Source organism: Haliotis cracherodii, unplaced genomic scaffold, assembly GCF_022045235.1.
Source record: "Haliotis cracherodii isolate W230 unplaced genomic scaffold, xgHalCrac1.p SCAF_19, whole genome shotgun sequence".
In the NCBI taxonomy this organism is placed as follows: domain Eukaryota; kingdom Metazoa; phylum Mollusca; class Gastropoda; order Lepetellida; family Haliotidae; genus Haliotis; species Haliotis cracherodii.
The window spans coordinates 2,653,230-2,667,957 of record NW_027266274.1 but is presented as its reverse complement, the minus strand read 5'-3'; positions in this window follow the sequence as shown (position 1 = coordinate 2,667,957).

Sequence of the window (14,728 nt, the reverse complement as noted above, 5' to 3'; positions counted from 1 at the left end):
ATGTACTACACAGTTACACACAGTCACACAACACTGGTGCCCAACATTGCCATGTACTACACAGTTACACACAGTCACACAACACTGGTGCCCCACATTGCCATGTACTACTCAGTTACATACAGTCACACAACACTTGTGCCCAACATTGCCATGTACTACACAGTTACATACAGTCACACAACACTGGTGCCCCACATTGCCATGTACTACTCAGTTACACACAGTCACACAACACTTGTGCCCCACATTGCCATGTACTACACAGTTACACACAGTCACACAACACTGGTGCCCCACATTGCCATGTACTACTCAGTTACACACAGTCACACAACACTTGTGCCCAACACTGCTGTGTACTACACAGTTACACACAGTCACACAACACTGGTGCCCAACATTGCTGTGTACTACTCAGTTACACACAGTCACACAACACTTGTGCCCAACATTGCCATGTACTACACAGTTACACACAGTCACACAACACTTGTGCCCCACATTGCCATGTACTACACAGTCACACACAGTCACACAACACTGGTGCCCAACATTGCCATGTACTACACAGTTACACACAGTCACACAACACTGGTGTCCCACATTGCCATGTACTACTCAGTTACACACAGTCACACAACACTTGTGCCCAACATTGCCATGTACTACACAGTTACACACAGTCACACAACACTGGTGCCCAACATTGCCATGTACTACTCAGTTACACACAGTCACACAACACTTGTGCCCAACATTGCCATGTACTACACAGTTACACACAGTCACACAACACTGGTGCCCCACATTGCCATGTACTACACAGTCACACACAGTCACACAACACTGGTGCCCAACATTGCCATGTACTACACAGTTACACACAGTCACACAACACTGGTGCCCAACATTGCCATGTACTACTCAGTTACACACAGTCACACAACACTTGTGCCCAACACTGCTGTGTACTACACAGTTACACACAGTCACACAACACTGGTGCCCCACATTGCCATGTACTACTCAGTTACATACAGTCACACAACACTTGTGCCCAACATTGCCATGTACTACACAGTTACACACAGTCACACAACACTGGTGCCCCACATTGCCATGTACTACTCAGTTACACACAGTCACACAACACTTGTGCCCAACACTGCTGTGTACTACACAGTTACAGGGGCGGTCGGGTAGCCTAGTGGTTCAAGCGTTCGCTCGTCACGCCGAAGACCTGGGTTCGATTCCCGATATGGGTACAATGTGTGAAGCCCATTTCTGGTGTTCCCCCGCCGTGATATTGCTGGAATATTGCTAAAAGCGGCGTAAAACCATACTCACTTACTCACTTACTCACTTACACAGTTACACACAGTCACACAACACTGGTGCCCAACATTGCCATGTACTACTCAGTTACACACAGTCACACAACACTTGTGCCCAACATTGCCATGTACTACTCAGTTACATACAGTCACACAACACTTGTGCCCAACACTGCTGTGTACTACACAGTTACACACAGTCACACAACACTGGTGCCCAACATTGCCATGTACTACTCAGTTACACACAGTCACACAACACTTGTGCCCAACACTGACATGTACTACTCAGTTACATACAGTCACACAACACTGGTGTCCCACATTGCTATGTACTACTCAGTTACATACAGTCACACAACACTGGTGCCCAACATTGCTGTGTACTACACAGTTACACACAGTCACACAACACTGGTGTCCCACATTGCCATGTACAACACAGCCACACACAGTCACACAACACTGGTGTCCCACATTGCTACGTACTACACAGTCACACACAACACTGGTGCCCTATATTTCTTAGTGGTACATTATCACTTACTAATGGTGTCCCACACTTATCAAACGTTTTCACGGCCACACACCACAAGTTGCTTCTCACTGCTAGTTTATACTTTTGTAGGGCAGTGAGGTAACGCCGAAGTCGCGGGTTCGATTCCCCACATGGGTACACTGTGTGAAGCCCATTTCTAGTGTCCCTCGCCGTGATATTGCTGGAATATTGACGTAACAAACCATACTCAGTCACTTATTTCCACACAAACACGTACCACTGATTTTTCGCAATGCCCTCTGGCCAACAATCACAAACATTGTTGTCAAACACACCAACACACACACACACACACACACACACACACACACACACACACACACACACACACACACACACACACACACACACACACACACACACACACACACACACACACACACACACACACACACACACACACACACACACACACACACACACACACACATGCATGCACACACACACACACATGCATGCACTTCGCTCACATCCAAGCATGTTCATGATATAAGGTGCGCGTGCCATTAACCACTGGATCGCCTCGCCTGTACTCAGTTACTTACATGACTGCAACATGACACCTCTCGCACACTATTTCACAGTCAAACACTGGCAATATGTACGGGTTACATGTCTTCGTGCACAAGATGTGGCTATAACGAAGAGACATCCAGATTAAGTTACTGATGGTTGACTTTTACACATTCCTTGCTTTAAAGAACGAATTCCGTTCGTGATGCCAGGCCGATGTTTGCTGGACAGCCATGGATTTCAGTGGATTTGTCCAGGAAGTCAGAGGCGTTTCTTGGTGTGGTCTCCGTTATCCGAGAAACTAAGATCAGGAATTAAAGTCCAAGCTGAGTTTAAAGAATATGTTTGACATTTCAAACTTAACACCTATTATAGAACTATGAGGGGTTGGGTACATGTGAACAGATAAACTGTAGTCACATTGTCTGTATAGCAGGAAGGACAAGTTACGATAGAAATGAGAAAAAAACCCATAGAAATCGGTATCACAGTTGTCAGTTGAAATAGACTTAAACATCTTAATTCACACGTCCATGTGTTTCTTAATATTAGCGACCGTGATGCAAGCCACTGACGCACGAGCAAGGTGAAAACCCAAGGATCTTATTTACGGACTGTCGATAGGGATTTAAATTAGCAAAAAAGCAAACCATACGCCAAGGAGTGTTGCAAACAAACTAACTGAACAAGAGGATGATGAAAGCCCCTCAAGTGATCCTCGGTGTGATCACAAGTCTGTTCATCGGTGCATTACCCCTGTGTCCCCAAGTCTGTTCATCGGTGCATTACCCCTGTGTCACCAAGTCTGTTCATCGGTGCATTACCCCTGTGTCACCAAGTCTGTTCATCGGTGCATTACCCCTGTGTCCCCAAGTCTGTTCATCGGTGCATTACCCCTGTGTCACCAAGTCTGTTACCCAGTGTGTTCCCTTGTGAGTTCTTCAGTGCGTCCCCTGTGTCTGCACCAGTGTGTGACCTAGTGTGTTCATCAGTGCGTCCCCTGTGTCTGTCACAGTGTGTTCCTCAGTCTGTTACCCAGTGTGTTCCCTTGTGAGTTCTTCAGTGCGTCCCCTGTGTCTGCACCAGTGTGTGACCTAGTGTGTTCAACAGTGCGTCCCCTGTGTCTGTCACAGTGTGTTCCCTAATGTGTCCTTCAGTGTGTCCCCTGTGTTTGCCCCAGCGTGTTCAATAGTGTTGTTTATCAGTGTATCCCCTGTGTCTGTCACAGTGTGTTCCTCAGTCTGTTCTCCGGTGTGTTCTTCAGTGTATCCCAGTGTCTGAACCAGTGTGTTCCCCAGTGTGTTCCCCAGTGTGTCTCGTTTGTCTGTCCCAGCGTGTCCCCTGTGTCTGCTTCAGTGTTTTCTCTAGTGTTATCCTCAGTGTGTCACCTGTGTGTGCCCCAGTGTTTTCCCCAGTGTTTACCTCAGTGTGTCCCCTGTGTCTGCTCCAGTGTTTTCCCCAGTGTTATCCTCAGTGTGTCCCCTGTGTCTGCTCCAGTGTTTTCCCCAGTGTTATCCTCAGTGTGTCACCTGTGTCTGCCCCAGTGTTTTCCCCAGTGTTTACCTCAGTGTGTCCCCTGTGTCTGCTCCAGTGTTTTCCCCAGTGTTATCCTCAGTGTGTCCCCTGTGTCTGCCCCAGTGTTTTCCCCAGTGTTATCCTCAGTGTGTCCCCTGTGTCTGCTTCAGTGTTTTCCCCAGTGTTATCCTCAGTGTGTCACCTGTGTCTGCTTCAGTGTTTTCCCCAGTGTTATCCTCAGTGTGTCCCCTGTGTCTGCTCCAGTGTTTTCCTCAGTGTGTCCCTTATGTCTGCTTCAGTGTGTGACCTAGTGCGTTCCTCGGTGTGTCCCCTGTGTCTGCTCCAGTGTTATCCTCAGTGTGTCCCCTGTGTCTGCTCCAGTGTTTTCCTCAGTGTGTCCCTTATGTCTGCTTCAGTGTGTGACCTAGTGCGTTCCTCGGTGTGTCCCCTGTGTCTGCTCCAGTGTTTTCCCTGTGTCTGCTTCAGTGTTTTCCCCAGTGTTATCCTCAGTGTGTCCCCTGTGTCTGCTCCAGTGTTTTCCCCAGTGTTATCCTCAGTGTGTCCCCTGTGTCTGCTTCAGTGTTTTCCCCAGTGTTATCCTCAGTGTGTCACCTGTGTCTGCCCCAGTGTTTTCCCCAGTGTTATCCTCAGTGTGTCCCCTGTGTCTGCCCCAGTGTTTTCCCCAGTGTTATCCTCAGTGTTTCCTCTGTGTCTGCCCCAGTGTTTTCCCCAGTGTTATCCTCAGTGTGTCCCCTGTGTCTGCTCCAGTGTTTTCCCTAGTGTTATCCTCAGTGTGTCCCCTGTGTCTGCCCCATTGTTTTCCCCAGTGTTATCCCCAGTGCGTCCCCTGTGTCTGCTGCAGTGTGTCACCTGTGTCTGCCCCAGTGTTTTCCCCAGTGTTATCCCCAGTGCGTCCCCTGTGTCTGCTGCAGTGTGTCCCCTGTGTCTGCCCCAGTGTTTTCCTCAGTGTGTCTCCTGTGTCTGCTTCAGTGTGTGACCTAGTATGTTCCTCAGTGTGCCCCCGTGTATGAACCAGTGTTTTCCTTAGTGTGTTCCCGAGAGTGCCCCCTGTGTCTCCTCAAGTGTGTGACCTAGTGTGTTCCTCAGTGTGTCTGCCCCTGTGTCTGCTCCAGTGTGTTCCCCAGTGTGTTCCTCAGTGTGTCTGCCCCTGTGTCTGCTCCAGTGTGTCCCCTGTGTCTGAACCAGTGTGTTCCCCAGTGTGTTCCTCAGTGTGTCCCCTGTGTCTGAACCAGTGTTTTCCTTAGTGTGTTCCCCAGAGTGCCCCCTGTATCTCCTCAAGTGTGTGACCTAGTGTGTTCCTCAGTGTGTCCCCTGTGTCTGCCCCAGTGTGTTCCCCAGTGTGTTCCTCGGTGTGTCCCCTGTGTCTGCCCCAGTGTGTTCCCCAGTGTGTTCCTCGGTGTGTCCCCTGTGTCTGCCCCAGTGTGTTCCCCAGTGTGTTCCTCGGTGTGTCCCCTGTGTCTGAACCAGTGTGTCCCCAGTGTGTGACCCAGTGTGTTCCTCAGTGTGTCCCCTGTGTCTGCCCCAGTGTGTCCCCTGTGTCTGAACCAGTGTGTTCCCCAGTGTGTTCCTCAGTGTGTCCCCTGTGTCTGAACCAGTGTTTTCCTTAGTGTGTTCCCCAGAGTGCCCCCTGTGTCTCCTCAAGTGTGTGACCTAGTGTGTTCCTCAGTGTGTCCCCTGTGTCTGCCCCAGTGTGTTCCCCAGTGTGTTCCCCAGTGTGTTCCTCGGTGTGTCCCCTGTGTCTGAACCAGTGTGTCCCCAGTGTGTGACCCAGTGTGTTCCTCAGTGTGTCCCCTGTGTCTGCTCCAGTGAGCGATCTAGTATGTTCCCCAGTGTGTCCCCTGGATCATTGTGTGCAATAGTGTGTTCAAAAGTGAGTTCATCGGTATGTCAATGTGTCTGCCCCAGTTTGTCCCTATGTGTGTTCCTCAGTGTGTCACCTGTGTCTACCCCTGTGAGTTGGCTTTTACTCCTCTTTGAACAAGGTGACGCAGATCTTAGATGTTAATAGTTCCTACTAGTAAGATGCTGACAGGCCAAGTATCATCGTCAGCACGGCCATGGGGTCCTGATGCTCCCAATTACAGTAATTCTGCACGCCAAAATACTGGCCACTCAAACGACTGAGCTACTTCATTTTCATGAAAAAATCAAGTTTACGAAAGAGTTTTTGTGACCATACATTTACATGAAACATAGCCACATTGCCACAAACAACATCAAAGGTGCTAGAAATATTTGAAAACCCTTTTCAAAATTAAGTATACCTCCAAAACTGTATATACATTTGCACTTTCTTATGCTGCCGAAATAGATATGCAGTCCAATGTTGAGTAGTTCCACTAAGATATATAATCCCCGACTATCTGGGGAAAGAGCGAGATAAGTACCTGTGTGAAGACACGGCCAGGCTAAGACACTGATTAGGTCGAGGATGCTGCTGCAGTCACGCTGCTGAGAATGCCCAATCAATCGGTTCTGTTTTCAATGACAGGTCTGCAAATAGACTGAAAAATTGTTTAATTATGGATCCCTAAACACAATTTGCAGTACTAATCACGTGTTTCCTACGTAACAACTATGCATATCTACGTCTTCCTTCTCCTCACCGTGTCATCCAAGGGCCGTTAGGACTGTGGCAAGGCGGAAACATACATAAACCTAACTCCTATTTGAAATTACAAATGATAACTGCAAAATTAACATATAAAATATATGTGATGGGAAGACACCGGGATCTGTTTATACCAATCAAAGGGGCAATACCTCTTTATACAAAGTAGACCATCTGTAGCTTCGGAAGCGCCTGTCCAAATAAAAAACAATATTGAATTTACATCGATATGTCCTTTGAGGTTACACACAACCAAATGTTTTCCCATAGACTTCTGTAGTAACGTTATATTTTTTTTTAAATAACTAAGCATTTAACAGCTATTACCTGTACGTGTGTGCACAGTTTGGCCTTAGAGCAGCAATAAAAACATAAAAAATGACCAGCTTAGCCAGCTCCTTTTCCGAGTACCGGAAGCTAAACACTCCACCCCCAGTTTCACACCAAATGTCACCTACTTGCAAATAGCTGTGGTCACATTCAGCATAAGTCATCATGTTGAAAAAAGACAGTACTAAATATAGAAAAAAATGGTCAGTTTTAGTAACTGGATGGATGTACATTTGAAAGATATAAAAATCTTACATAATATCCTCCAATCACAGCCTGCAGATATCCCTACGAAAACCGCACTGTCAAAAACTGTTTGGTGTAGTCCCTTGACGAGGAAATTAGCTATTTGACATTCGATCCATATTGACATTAAAGGAAGAGCTTATTCATTTTGGGCCATAACAGTCTGAACTGTTTTGAAAGTTTGCTAAAACTTATACCTGTGAAACTATGTCCCTGCATGACTACACGTGATGACCATAGATCTATTTACAGCTCTATCTTCGAAGGTTCAGGACAACTTGTCAAAAATGAAAGCAAATGACATCTGAAGTTTAATGAAAAAAACATGTGAAATGATGGACTTCCTCATAGATAACATCTATGTGAAATTATGTCTAAAAGACATTTAAGCAAAATGTCTTTCTGGACTAATTAAAAGAATCAAGTATTTATGTATTTGTTACATCATGCCTGACTATTGTCCAGCATCATTTAACTCCACACATCTAGTTACACTCTAAAACAAGACGTTGTTGTGAAATGTATGCACGCTAACATGTCGGTGACATTGAATGGAACAGTGCCCTAAAAAGTTTCGAGAATCACAATACAATTTCTATGAAAGGTTTGGCAGTCAGACTTGAGTTCACCCGACATGCCCAGAAAACATTTGACCACAATCTATTTCCACGATAAAACACCCATGTCAGGACCTGTTTTCAATTCTTTGTTTTGTTCTGAAAGTGAGTCAAATTATATTCAGGTTACCATAGTATCAAGGAATATACGCATGTTAAAGCATACACGTTAACACTCGTAAATGGTTCCTTGGTCTGGAAATGGAATGTTTCCTTTTCCATATTCAAGAAAAAAACTCGTTACCTTCAATGTCTACTCATATACAGTGTCTTTCCCTGAGTCGCTTCATCATGCTATGACTTCTACCAAGGCAGCATTGCTGCTTGTGGGCGCCACAGCCCGCCCAGTTCTTATCCATAGCATTTGTAAGATATGAGAACGCCGCAATGATTCCCGATTGTTAATCTCGATACACATCTTCATCTGATCAGCTGTCTTTCACAAACAAAGGCAAATGTCACAAGTGTGTTCAGAGATTGATGATGAAAGGCGATATGATAGATGTCATTGGCGTCTAGGATATGAGGAGACTTAACCAGTTTCACTAACTCACATTTTCTATAAGGAATCAGTTTACCGTTTAACATTGCGACTTACTTTCTGTTACCCGTCTACATCAAGAGACGTATAACCCCCTGTCAATATATTTTCAGACTGAACCTTCTACGAAACGTTAAGTCTTCATCGATGACACTAATGGGCAACATAGATGTCCCGGCTCCTTCACACCATGCTGATATATACTAATGTTGGAGACATGAGGAGATCCGTAGCTATCCCCGTACTGCGCGCCCGTCATTATACACAGCCCATTGACATGTCACTTATGACATAATGATCCTCACAGCTTTTTCATCTGAACTGCTTAACCTTATTCAAGGATCCTGAAGAATACCAAATAAACTATGGAGACTGAAAGGTGTGTAATATATGACATGTTTATTTTTATTTTTAATCCCTAATCTCTGATCCATGTCCCAGACTAGTGTTTACGTATGATAATATTGAGTCTGGCTGTTCCTCCTTACGCGAGAGCATGTTATCCCTGACAAGGCAACGGGACGGATCGAGGGCATCAAACGTCATTGTGGTTCTGTCAAGGAGCCACGCGACATCTCTGTAGCCGTCAAGCCCTTTTGCATTATGCTGAAAGCCTTGAGAGCTCTTTTTAGAGGGATTATTAGCAAATAAGTGGCAGGGTTGACAAATTTGTTCAGGCAGATCACTCATCGATTTTCTATGTGGTCACCAGTAAGACCAACAACAAAGCATTTGTGACAGACCGAACCTCTGCTCTTATGTCAAGGCGTGTGTGTGTTAGTTCCAACCAAGCCCGGATACGCCGATCAATTCACACTCTTTAAATTCCTATCATTTCTAAAGATTTGTGGATTTGTGTCCGCTTCTTTAAGAAACAGCGGTTTGAAGAAATATTTGACGAGTTCAAACGTCGCTTCAGGGCGCTCATAACTCATCACCGCTGCGGATTTACAAGCAGCAAAAGTTCTCTCCAGTTCCAACATACTTTTTATAATCTTTTAGATATTCCCACCGCCCTGTTCTATAGGAGGCGTGTTGGAAGTAAAAGAAATGGCAAAGGACACTTGGCTTCAGAATCAGAATACTTCTAGAAATTAGAGATCTCATTTCTTTATCATTAACGATTATAAAACTTGCGAAATGTTTAAGATTTAAGACGGTTTGCTTGGTGTGTTGTTTTAGCGATTTCTCGTTATCAAGGAGTGATAGACTTAACCATGCGACAAATCCGGAAAGCACAGGAATTGCTGGTGAAGAGAAGTCACATCCCGGCCTGCGGTACAAGGTTTGAATGCGGACACTAGTCTTCCACGTACTAAGATGTTAAATTAGTATGTATAACAATGATTTTATTAAAAACAAATCCAACACTCCAAAGAGTGTCAATATTTTATACAGGCTTATGTCCCAATGCAATGGCCCGGACTTCAGAGGCTTCAATGGAGGCCTAATCACGCACGTAACGACGCATGCAGCTTGGCACCTCGATCACAATGTGTCGAAATAACCCAGAAAGTGAATTAGGTTCCTGAGTGATTCACAAGGACTGGAGGGGTGGGTGGGGTAGGGGGTGGATAGGGGTTGAATGAAGATGTGATGTGATGAGATGGGGCGAGGGGGTCATTACGAAAAGCACTTTCCTTCTTCTCTTCTTCATTACTTCTGTCATGACTGGAACGATATTTGCAGCGACTTTAATACGAGAAGAATATTTAATCTTTTTTCAAAACTGAAGCAAAGAGGTTGTTTCAGTTTTCGATGGAAATGTAGCCTTTTTCGTGGCTGTGATATCCTCATGTACGAAGGCTATAGGAAGAACATGTAGGGCAAAATGCATTCATGATGACAGTCAACATATAATTACGGAACATATCCGCACCAAGCGTTCTTCATATACATTATACGTTAAACATAAAAAAAAACACACAAAAAACAAGAACGTACTTATTATATTGTTACCTATGGAGTGTAGTGTAGTGTCGGTGTATTATACGCAGCACTGCCCATCCATGGCCCCTGGTTACTGATGTGCCATCCTGTCTGGTAGTTCTGTAACTGAATAATGTCTTGTCACCAGTCTTGGCTAAACCGTCTACATGTCTCTTGCGTTAAAATTCGTTTCAGTCAGTACACAACTCATTTAAAATTAAGCATTCTGTTTATTTATTGTCTGAAATTTCGAGATTTACTTCCGAAATTATTTCAAGTAGATCATATCAATCATTCATTTTTAACCGGCAGATATTTATGGACTGATCTGTGGGGACAGGTGCCCTTCCATAACTCTGTGAGGCTATAAGGATCGTATGGACATGGGAGCTAGTTACCAATTGATTTCCCTTGTCACCGAACAGGCAGAGAGAGAAAGCAGAGTGCCACGGGGGTCTAAACAGTTGCAGCCAATACGTCACGAGAACGGGGTCGGCCATTTTACGCCACTCTCAGTTGACGGCGCAGAAATGATTAATCATTGTATCTCACAATAGGTTCCTTCAAAGAAATAAATGAGATTTTATTTTTGAACTTTTGTATTTTCCTACCTTGGAGCTTGTATGGGCATTATGGCTGACTGCACCCAAATCTGCTGACCCGCATGCATCAGTGATTTCACCACTGCTCTGAGACACCGATATCCAGGAGCAGGGTCACACGTGTGACCGGGACAACTGACAATTACAAACACATGTTGAAGGTTCCGAATAGCAGATACATATCTAAGGATCAAAGAATATATTTCTAATTTCATGAACTGTAATAGTATACGGTGCAACAATCAATAAAACAACACTATCGAAACAATATATACTCTAGTGCATCGTGTCAACATGCACACAGTGTCATCTGAGGGGTCAATAGATCCCGTGATGCAGTCTGACAACAACAAAGTTTAATTCATTTCTCAAAATGTTCTTATTCCTTTTCTCTTAAAATCAATATGTGGAATCACGTAGAATCTATGACACAATTGCATATGGACATCAATTGCGTCATGTGTACCCGACCAGTCATACTACACCCAGTTATTTAGAGGGCAAAGCGCGATACTGTGACCATATGTCCTTAACCAGCTCAAGGGAATTCGTGTTGCGAAACGTCGTTTGTTGTCATTGTTGAATTGGTCGACAATTGAAAGATAATTATGAAGTATGTCAAATAGGTGCTGAAGTAAAGTTAATAGGTTATACATTTTAATTACTTTAACTTCTGTCCAGATAGTTTCCTTCTGCTACTGGGATGGGTCTTAAAGAGGTCGTGCATAAAGAGGCTATACTACTACAACCGTGCAGTCAAACAATTGTACACAACACTCTAAAGATATGAATCTGTCCAAGTAATAAAAACAACGGCTCTCTATTTTTACATGCTGGGGTATGCAAGTCGCTTCCTAATCAACGTGCAAGTAGTCCGTTGGGTGTTTTGTTAATTTCCAGAACAGTCTCATGGTTAACATATTACCGTAAAAATGGGAAATCCCCCAAAGTTAGTTTTACGGTCAATTACAAGCTTCTCGTCACATGAAACATATATTGCGTGACCTTCACATTAAATAAATATGGCAGTTTTATCTTGTCTCTTGGTCAGTATGTTAGCAGCCTTATTTTCTCTGCTTCGTTTTCACACAGGCCGATGTGGACAGTGGCTTCTAAAATCAAGTTAGTTAATGGGACTGTATTTGTGTTGACGTTCATCTCTGGTTCCTATCTGTGCTGCCACTTTCACGTCATGAATGATTGGTCGAGAGTGGTCACGTGTATGCACAGGGCACATCCTCAAGGCTAGTATCAACTAGTTCATTCCGCCAGCAGTGCTGTAATAACACAAATGCCACAAAAGTATAAGTTGTGATTTGATCAGCGTGGATTGTTTGTGTCAGAGTTATAGGTCTCGGTATGCTGCCCCAAGTAATCTTTCACGTGGTTGCTTACTCTATGCCGACTTCCCCTACAAGGAGACGCGCATGTAGCTTACTCTATGCCGACTTCCCGTACATGGAGACGCGCATATAGCTTACTCTATGCCGACTTCCCCTACATGGAGACGCGCATATAGCTTACTCTATGCCGACTTCCCCTGCAAGGAGACGCGCATGTAGCTTACTCTATGCCGACTTCCCCTGCATGGAGACGCGCATGTAGCTTACTCTATGCCGACTTCCCCTGCAAGGAGACGCGCATGTAGCTTACTCTATGCCGACTTCCCCTACAAGGAGACGCGCATGTAGCTTACTCTATGCCGACTTCCCCTACAAGGAGACGCGCATGTAGCTTACTCTATGCCGACTTCCCCTACATGGAGACGCGCATGTAGCTTACTCTATGCCGACTTCCCCTACATGGAGACGCACATGTAGCTTACTCTATGCCGACTTCCCCTACAAGGAGACGCGTATGTAGCTTACTCTATGCCGACTTCCCCTACATGGAGACGAGCACAAATGTTTTCGTCGCTGTAATCCCCTACACTATCTCCACTTACACAGGCATTGAATCTATGCTAGAAGGCAATGAATAGGGAACCATCACCGCCAGTTACCAGCACACCCTTTGGTAAACGCCCAGGGAACCCAAGGGGAAACCTCGTGGATAGGAAGCCTAAACTGACCATATAGTTATACCATTTTGTCTTAAAAAAACACAAAGACAGAAAGTGAGTATGCTGTGGATAGTGAATTGAAAGACCAAAGGATAGTTAAATGTCTGGGCATATTAATAATTTTGTTTCCTATTCTGATAGTATGATTGTCCCGACAACACTGTGGACCCACTCGCAGTGTACGACCCCTGGGTGCTCAGTTGACAGTTGACAGATAAATGATGTTGTGTAAATGATGTTGCGCTAACAGTATCAGTACCTTGTTGTATTGTCAACATGTGGTACCTATTTCACATGTTTAATTGTTCTATGGAATGCGGCTTCTTCACCAGAAGAGCGTCATTCTCGTGTCCAAAGAAATTAGTATAGTTGAATCCATGATAAAAACTGCAGTGTACATACAAAAGTTGTTTGTGTATGATTTCATTAGGGGAGCACTCTACCGTATGCACAATCTGATCATTTCTATATCTGACGTGCTTATTGATTGGAACACGACAGTAGATTTAATTGCAAACTATAGTCCGTAACTGATCGCTGTCACAAACCAGAAAACATTGGACGACAACCGATTAAAAGTGTTCAGTAACGAGGTGGTCCGCGACCGTTGACGCCCTGGCCTGACCGTCATGTGACCACCGTACGGCTACATGCAACTCGGTCGGTGGATGATGGCTGCCACAATCAATGCTTCTCCCAGAAGACTGCATGTTCATTCTTCATGTATCAGTACCTGATAATTACAAGCAATGGACTGAAAAAATATACTTCACTATGTACGATTCTACAACGACCGATTGTGTTGCTCGCTGAGTAAACCAATACAGTTTTAGTTTGTCATTTTGTTGCAATACGATATATGATCGATACCTCAATCTTTGTGGCAAAACTCTCTCTCGCCCCTTAATATAATAAATCCATAAACAATATATCACAAGCTGATCAGGGCATATAAATCATGTTGGCACCAGCTGACCATGACATAGAGATCATGTTGGCACCAGCTGACCATGACATATAGATCATGTTGGCACCAGTTGACTATGACATATAAATCTTGTTGGCACCAGCTGACTATGACATACAGATAATGTTGGCACCAGGTGACCATGACATATAGATCATGTTGGCACCAGCTGACCATGACATATAAATCATGTTGGCACTAGCTGACCATGACATATAGATCATGTTGGCACCAGCTGACTATGAAATATAGATGACGTTGGCACTAGCTCACCATGGCATATAGATCATGTTGGCACCAGCTGACCATGAAATATAGATCACGTTGGCACTAGCTGACCATGACATATAGATCATGTTGGCACCAGCTGACCATGACATATAGATCATGTTGGCACCAGCTGACCAAGGCATATAGATCATGTTGGCACTAGCTGACCATAACATATAGATCACGTTGGCACTAGCTGACCATGACATATAGATCATGTTGGCACTAGCTGACCAAGGCATATAGATCACCTTAGCACTAGCTGACGATGACATATAGATCATGTTGGCACTAGCTGACAAAGGCATATAGATCATATTGGCCCCATGTAGGAAGCATGACATTTGTCAGGTCCACTGGTGCTATAATAATATTTTTGCATTGGTGAGCTTGTGCCAACAAGATCTCTGTTTCTGAGATCTTATACTGCTATAAGATCGGGTAAACCAGAATGTAAAGTCATTGTATATATACTGGTATGTGATCAGGTGACCACGTAAGGTTAAATACTAGACGTTTTAACCGCAGAATACGTACTGTCATAAGATCAGGGTGTATCATGACAAACCACGAAGCTAACATACACGTTTATTAGAAGGGATCGTCAT